Raw genomic sequence first — 9,263 nt, 5'->3', positions numbered from 1 at the left:
AATCATCCAATAAATCCGCAAAAGCCTTGCTACTGTGTGAGTGACCAGCCCCCAAATTCCAGTCAATATCTGGGAAATTAAAATCCCCCATTATAAGACTCTCTGATTTACTGGCCCACTCTATTTCTCCGAACAGTTTCTTATTATACTCATCAGAGTCATTAGGCCTATAGCACACTCCCACTCTCAATTTTGATCTCCCAATGCTTATGTCACACCAAACTGACTCGACACTGCACTGTCCAGTGATGTCGACTGGCTTCACTTCCTTGGATTTTATGTGTTTTTTAACTAATAGCATAACCCCTCCTCCCTTCCTATCCTGTCTATCCTTTCTGTAGACATTGTACTCCCCAAATTCCAGTTCTGCATTTCTTATATCTGTGTGACACCACGTCTCTGAAATCCCCACAATATCTGCCTTTGATGTTTTGAGCAATACCTCAAATTCATCAAATTTATTTACTAAACTCCTAGCATTGGTGTACACACAAGTATACATGCACCTGTTCTTTTTCTTAGCTACCCTAACACAACCCATGTGTTTACTTGTACCCCAATGATTCCCAGCAGTCTCTGAAATATCCTGCATCTTATTTTCCAGGCTGTGGCTCATTCCAATAGAAGCAGTGCAAGAATCACTTTCACCTCTGCCAGTGGCTACTGTTAATCTATTAGTCCTTGTATCCCCCCCAACTAGCAGTTTTCCGACCCACCTAACATTGCCTCGATAGCATCAGCAAACATTCTTGCACCCTTTCTATTTAAGTGTATCCCATCCCTGTAGAAGCAGTCTCTCCTGTTAACAAGTACAGACCAGGCTGAAAAAAATTCTACCCCTTGAGCCCTGCACAATCTTTCCAGGGCCGAATTGATTGACAGGGCTCTCATCATATACTCCCTCCTATCGTGTCTGGGCAGAATTGCAGACACTTTCAATTTCAACCCTAATTCACGGCTTTTTTTCATTTGTAATATGCTTGTGTCAAGAGAGATTAGAAGTCACGGTAATCCCCAAAAGAGATATATCATTTTGCCTAGAAATCGGAGCGTCGCCAAAGATAACCATAGGAGCAGAAGAATCCTTTTTGTGAGATATAAGGCAAGACTGAGTTTTAGAAGGGTTGAAATCAACTAAGTTATCTTTGCCCCACTGGAGATCGGCATTTAAAGAATTAGTAGTGGATATTCGAGAAGTTGAAGCTGATTGAGCAGGGCAAGGTTTCTCAAAATGGTAAGTGGAATGCAATGTGCTATCATCGGCAAAACTATGAATAGGATTACTAGTCAATGGAGGAAGGACATTAATATACAAGAGGAAAAGAGTGGGGGGAAAGAACTGAAACTTGGGGGACACCAGCATTAGTGAAGAAGTTAGAAGACAGACAGCCATCTACCATCACCCTCAATGAGCGATCAGAGAGAAAACTGGATAACCAATACAAAAAACAGTTGGCAAACCATAAGATGGAAGCTTGTTTAGAAGACCTTTATGCCAAACACGATCGAAAGCTTTTGAGATGTCAAGGGCAACTGCTTGTGTTTCACCGAACTTTTCCATTGAATTTATCCATAAATGGGTAACATAAGCTAGAATATTACAAGTGGATCGACACTCATGAAATCCATACTGGCGATCGTTGATCAGACGGAAGGTTTCTAGGTAGTTTAAGAGTTGGCAGTTAATTGATTTTTCCATTACTTTAGAAAACGTAGAAGTAATTGCAATTGGACAATACAGTAAACCCCCGCTTTTCGCGTTCACTGATTTAATATAAAATGAAACCTAAAAAAATGTGAATTTTAAAGCGCCTTGAATATTTTCCGCCATAAAAAAACATGGGCATGGCTAAAATTATCTTTCCCGGTCAAAACAGCGCTCAGTGGGTGGGGGGGGGGAGACGGGTGACAAAATAGTGAGCGTGGATGTTTCTCGCTAATCCTTGTTCAGTATGTGCTATGAGCTTGTCATGGAAGGTTTCGTTGTTTGCTTTTAATTTATATGCTTATAAATTGAATAAATTTATCAATTTATAAATTGGATATGATTACAAAAGTGATAAATCTACCGTTTTGCAGTGTAAAACAGACTTTTTCGAGTGTGTTAACGGCAGAAAGTGACTTTATTGTGGACAAGTTCTTTCTAACCCATATAAAAATATGGCTACGAATAACAAGAGAAATGTGAAAATATCAAAGAAGGTGATGACATTAGCGAATAAAATTGAGTTATTAGACAAAATTTCTAATGGTGAAAGTGTCTCCTCAGTGGCAAAACATTATAAAATCAATGAGTCAACGGTACGATCTATCAAAAAATCTGAAAAAAAAAACCACCGTAGTGTCTGTGAAAACACGCTAATTGCTTAAAAAATTTGCTATGTAACTCATGATGTTAAATTAGGAAAAATGGAAAAGGCTTTAAATCTGTCGATAGAAGACCGAACTCAAAATAAAATTCCGTTAAGTTCACTCATCATTCGTGAAAAGGCAAAACTCCTTTATCAACACTTTAGCGAAACTAGTGATAGCACTGGCGGGATAAGTTTTTTTGCTAGCAAAGGCACTGGTTTGAAATTTCTAATAAATATTACATTTAATATTAAATTGTTTCTTATTTTCCTTTCGATGCCATATGCTTGCATTTCACTATGTACTGTCTATGTACATAGTCATATTATGAAAGTATATATAATACATACATAGACAAAATTTTAGACTAGTTTTTCTTATATATTTCATACTTTGGAACGGAACCCCTTTATTACTATGGGAGCCATAACTCAGTATCCGCGTTTTCGGTATTTGCGACATTTCTCAGGAACGTAACCCCCGCTATTTGCGGGGGTTTACTGTAATTGGTTGGGAGGGATTTGTCACCCTTTTTAGGAACTGGCTGGATATGAGCAAATTTCCAAGCAGAAGGAAAAACACTTTTGGAATAACAAAGTGAAAAAAGGCGGCAAAGAAAAGGAGTGAGTTCAGGAGCACAGATTTTGAGAACAAGTGGAGAAATACCATCAGGACCTGGAGCTTTCTTAGCATCAAGATTTGTCAAAATCCTTCTGACGGAAGACCACTGATGCATTGAATGGAGCATGTTGGGAATGGTGGGAGGTGTTTTACCAAGATCATTAATACATGAGTTGGAAGAAAAATGGGATGCTAGCAGGGCTGTTTTATCCTTGGCTGAAGTGAAAACAGAACCATATGGTTTTGACAGAGGTTGGAGCAGAGATGGGCAAAAGTTGCTGCCAACAGCTTTGGCAAGAGACCAGAATTCCTGGCTACCATTAGGACAAGAAGCAAATTTTCTACTCTTAGCCTGCTCAAAATCTAGTTTGGACTGATTAATAACTGCTTTACAATTGTTACTAGCTTAGGTGTAGGCAGAAAATGAAACTGAAGAATTGGAAACAATCCAGTTACGACATGCAACGTTCTTCTCTTGAACAGCCTTAGCACATTTATCGGAAAACTAAGGTTTAGATAAAGGACGATATTTTAAAGTGAAATGTGGAATAAAGGATTCCATTCCTACCAGACTAATTTCACTGACACAATCTGAGCAAATATTGACTTCACTTCAGAAGTTTTTGAAACAGTAATCCGACCAAGGAAAGGAAGAAAAGAAATCTCGCAGGTCATCCCATTTTGCATTCTTGTAATGCCAAACAATAAGAGCTTGGGAATAGCCATGAGATAAAGGCTCTGTTGGAGAAGAGACAATCACCAAGTTATGATCTGAGATGTCTAAAGGACCACTTACTCCGACTGTGAACTTAGAATGGTTCTTTGTGAGAAAAAGATCAAGTGTGTTGGCTGTATGGTTAGGATTGTCCAGTATTCTTGTAGGTAAATGAACAATCTGTGCAAGGTCATTAGTAATTGCAAAAGCCTCAGCATCTCGACCAGCTGGGTAGGTGTGACTAGAAAACGGAAGCCAGCTGAAGTTGTGAACATTAAAATCATCAAGGAAAATTACCTCACTGTTAGGAAAGTTGGACTGGAGAAAGTTTGTTTGTTTGGTTTTTAGGAGCATTAGCAACTAAGGCCATATTGCTCCGGGATATGCGGTGGTCATTCTCTGACCTTTCCGCATCCTCTATATTTGGTGGTGATGGGCTCGAACCCCGGTCTAATCAAGAAGCGTGTGCTATGCACTGCTGCTCCTAAAAAGTCAAGTTGCAAAGAGAGGAAGTAAAAGTAAAAGAGGAAGTAAAAACTCCAAGTGATTAGAGTTGGGAGCACGGTATAGACAACATGAATTTGTCACAATGAGGTAGAGAGATTTTAAGCCAGAGAAGATCGAAAAGAGGAGATTCCAAATTACCAAGTCTCTGACAGGGAATATTGGAACAGACATACGAACAAGTACCACCTTTGAGGCGAAAGGAATCATACAGTGAATAATTTGGGCAACTGAGATGAGCAGTAGTTGAATCAACTCATAACTGAGATTCTGTTGGGTTTGTAGGGTCAGAAAAGTATATGGGGTTTGGCAGACTGCAAGTGGAAATGCACATTGTTGAGATTAGAATTGAGACCACATGTATTTGTGAAATGAACTAGGAAATGTTTGGAAGGTTCAGATATTTTCGCAGATAAGCTTACTCTGTTAGTTTGACAATTCATGGTGTATTCAATAGTAAGAAAAATTGGGGAGGACACGCTGCATGAAGTAATGAAATTTTTGGATATGGCATACACATGGCAAGAATATACCCAGATCCTTGACATAACGTGGACTCGACAATCCCCCCCCCCCCCGAATACACACTACTCGGACTCCCTCCAGTCACTATCTGGCAGAGTAGAGGGAGCAAGATTATACACCAGCTGATCTGGAAGCCTCCTAAAGAGTTACCAATAGGTTCGGTCCGGTGTACTAACTAGTGGCCGGCCTGCGAACACTGTTTAAGAGCTGTACCCTCGAAATGTAAGGAAGATTGGATCTTGCCATGATGTTCATCATAAGCTCAAAAGTCATCAGTCATACTGCATGGTGGAAAACATGGGGACGGGTTGATCGAAATTTATCTCTGGAGACTAGACATGGGTTCCACCACTTTAAGCCTCCAATAAGCAAAGTGGTGGTATTTCACTGGTTGATGAGAGTCATCTACCACCTAGTATTGCCTTGTAACACAGAGGAATGCCATTCCTCCATGTGGTGTGGGCAACACACCTCAACCCCTGCTTATGTTGGTTCACAACTGGGTGGTCACCCACAGTGTGCTTGTGCATGGAGGTTATACCCAGGATTACTAACAGTCCCACCATTGTGAAGGTGCAAGCAGAGGATTTGGCTGTCACAGATCGTCCGGACTTTGCTGAAATTGGGTCCTTTTGACTTGAATGTCACCCAAATATCAGTTCCATCAGCGTTTTAGATTCCCAGGTAGCAAGTACAGTTTGTCTGGCATATCCGAGAGAATGTCTGTGACAACCTCAAGGACCACGTATACAGTGTGATTTTGCTGTACCAGCCAAAAAAATAAAATAAAATAAAATAAAATATGTGTTTCCTCTCTTTCCACAAGTACTGATCCAGTATATGTTTGAATTTCTCAAAGCCATAAGCTCCAGCTTACCAAAGGTAATTTATTCAAATGAATAGCAACTCACGAGCTAATGAAAAACTTTGAACATTGCAGTCTCTAATTCTTACCCCTTAATTTGAATTTTTGCCCTTTAGTTAATAATTCCAGTGTTTCTTAATACTGTGAACATTTTACCTTCTTTCATTTACCACTCCCCCTTTCCAGAGGGCCTTATAAACTTCAGTCAGTTCCCTCTAATGTACTCAGTTAATAAGCTCTGTTGCTCACATATTTAAAGTGGATTGGCATGTTTAAGCTCTTAAAGAAAGTTTGACTTTATGTTTTTTTATTATAGTTTCATTTTATTCAGTAGCATATTTTGTCCCCAAGGTGTGTGTTTTTTTTTTTTTTTTTTTTTTTATAGCAACATCTGGAGATACAGGAAGTGCTTCAATAGAAAGTGTACGGGGATCAGAATGGATCGATATTTTTGCTATGTATCCAAAAGGTCACTGCTACCCTTTACAAGAGTTGCAAATGATCACAGTTGATGAGCCCAATGTGCACTGTATAGCAGGTGAAGTATAGCAAAGAATTATAGGCTTATTTTGTATGGCTATCTTTTGTTTTTCAAAATACCTTTTCCAGATGCATATGGAATTAAAATGTTTACTACTTTTTTCAACATTTATTTCTAACATTTGACTTCAAGATGGCCCACATTATGTGATATGATGCTTTTAAAAGGCAGCTGTGGGTTATGGTTCCATCCATGCTTCTGGCAGATGTAAACGGAAAAACTGTTGCAACTTGCTTTTATTTCCACATTAGTGGTGAATTTATAAAACTCATATTTACTCCCGCATTAGTGCTAATGAAGGGAAGTGCACATTTTGCATTCAGCAATTTTAGCGCTCATTATAAAATGTGTGCTAAATTGCCAAAGCATACATTTTGCATTCTCTGTAATGTGTGCTAAAACTCACAAACTTTGCATAGTGTTAACTCACTAAAACTCAATCTATTTCTGCATTAGCAGTAAAGAATTTTTTAATATAAATTAATAATTTTTTTTTTTTTTTTTTTTTAATTTGATAGTTGTTGGCGCATTGGCTTCTGTGGCCATAATGCACCTCCCAAGGTTTTTGCAGTACTTTGATCCAAGCCCAAGGCCGGATTTGAACCCATGACCTTTGGGTTGTTAGGTAGGCACTTGACCCACCCGGCTAGCCCGGTCGGCTAAATTAATAAATATGTCAATATATACATAAATGAATAAATTAAATTTATTTTTATATAAATTAAAAATCACTGATATAATTTCCATATGGTTGTCACCTTAAAAATTATTTGAAATCATTTTAAGGTTTAAGCTAAAAATATTTCATTTAAAGCTATAATTTATATAATATATGCATATGAAGGGTGAAAATACAGAATTACAAATCTACTCAATTTACATTGCACTGCACAGAGAGTGAAAGAAATTAAATCCAACAAGAGAAATCAGCAAACTTTCAAAACCCTAGACAGGAGACAAGATCATCTCAGCAAGCCTTACTTTTGAAATTATTTATAAAATTTAATTTTTTCCACTCTTAATGCAGTATAGTATAAAGTGAGTAGATTTCTAGTTCTCTGTAATTTTACCCTTTATATACCATACATATTATTAGTTATAGGTTATTTGGGCTTAACACAGCCCACTTTAGAAGTACTACCATGCTATATTTCTTAGCAGCAAATCTAGGTGGTATCGTTAAACTGTACTAGCTTCAATATTAATTTTGATATAATTTCACGGGTGTTTTTTATTTTCTCTCATCCTAGATTGGCATTAAATATGTATTTCTTGGGGCTACTGAGGCAAGGGAAGACAAAGTAGAACTTAACTTGCTGTGGATATATATATATATTTTTTTTTTGTCTTAGCACATATGAGCTATTGAAATGCACAATTTCCTCATTTTTCTCTATAAATAAAATATTTTACTTTCATTTTGTTTTCATTTTGAGTTTTTCATTTTGTGGATTTTTTTTGTACTCGGCACATATGAGCAATTGAAATACACATTTCCTGCTTTTTTTCTAAAGTGTCATTTCATTTTGCTCTTGAAAATAATTTCTAAACAGGTTCTTTTTTTAATATGTATTTTGTCATTTTACTTATTTATTATTGATTTTAAAGTTGATATTTAAATAAAATAAAGAAGAAATTACTGCTTGTCTATATTATATAAGTGCAGTAGACTATTTGAACAAATAATGTTTCTTTTGAAATAATTTTCACTAGCAATATTCATTAAAATGAAATTTCAGTATAACAAAATGGTTGGTATAACCCATTTTAATGGTATTTTATTATATTTACATTGTTAAATTTAAATTATAGAATAATTATAATATAATATTACCATTATATTATAAATTAATTATAATTATTAAGAGAATAATAAAAACATTTGTGTCAATTAGAATGTACCATGATCATAATGTAATAAAGTCAATAAAACATAGTCAATTAAAACAGTTTTATAATTTATTATACTATAAAAAAATTTTTATATTTAACTGTTTGTGTGCTAAATTCAATGGTATCACTGGTTTTTCTCTAGTGTCAATATTTTGGCAGAAATTGAAAGGTGTTTTTTTTTCTTTTTTTTTACAGTTATATGTATTACATAAGGGCACACCGATTGTGTGATATATAAGTCTATAGTATTCATAATTTTTTTTTTTTTTAATTGTTCTCTGTTTAGTAGCCACTTTTTTATGTCAAAACTGTCATTGTGACAGCTGCTACTTTTGTATGATGGATATATCAGTTTAAAAAATCTGTACAGATTGAAAAGCTATAGTGTATCACAACATGTCATCCTCTATTGCCATACAATGAAGTCCTGCCTATTGCCATCTGCCTTCCAGAGAAGAGTCCTCAGAATTGGATGATGAATCTAGCAAACAGGATAACACCTCAGAATCCTGTTTAAGTTCATGTTCCTAATCAGCAGAAATTGGATGACTTAATGAGAGATTTGGATCAAACTAAATCCAGTGCAGAACTCCTAACATCTTATTTTAAAGAGTGGAATCTACTGGACCTCAGCTGAAAGATTTCCATATACAGAAAAAGACACATCACATATTTTGTTTTAACACACTGGTGCAAAATTATTCCTGTGTTGTTGTTTTGATTTGATTGTTTCTAGCACCAATTTCTTCATAAAGACCAATCTAGAGGTGGCATCTTTTCATAGACAGTTCAAGTAAATGTTTGAAAACTGTATTGCTTTATTATGGGAATATATACCCATCAATTGCTGTTGCACACTTGTTCATATTAAAGAAGCCTACAGAAATGTGAAGTATGTGTTAGAGATCAAGTATGACTAATATAAATGTAATATCTGTATGGGACTGCAATGTGGCTGGGGTTCCTTCTAGGTATGCAAGGTGGTTTCCAAGTTCTCTTGCTTCCCCAGTTTCTGGACAGCAGAGCAGTAGATCAGCACTATGAGAGAAAAGAATGGTTTGGCAGAATTGAGTTGTAGCTTGGCACACACAATGTAGTAAACAGTCCTTTGGTTCTAAGAAACAGTCTTTCTTCTGCCACTCCATATCAGGCTGGAACTAGTCAAGCAGTTTGTTCAAGCATTAGATCCCCAAGGTGATACCTATCATATACAGTCTGTTTCTAAAATTTTCTGGTCCAAAAGTGAA

The sequence above is a fragment of the Mastigoproctus giganteus genome, chromosome 2 (genome assembly GCF_048544385.1).
Source record: "Mastigoproctus giganteus isolate SK-2022 chromosome 2, ASM4854438v1, whole genome shotgun sequence".
Taxonomy (NCBI): domain Eukaryota; kingdom Metazoa; phylum Arthropoda; class Arachnida; order Uropygi; family Thelyphonidae; genus Mastigoproctus; species Mastigoproctus giganteus.
Note: the sequence above shows the minus strand (reverse complement) of the source record.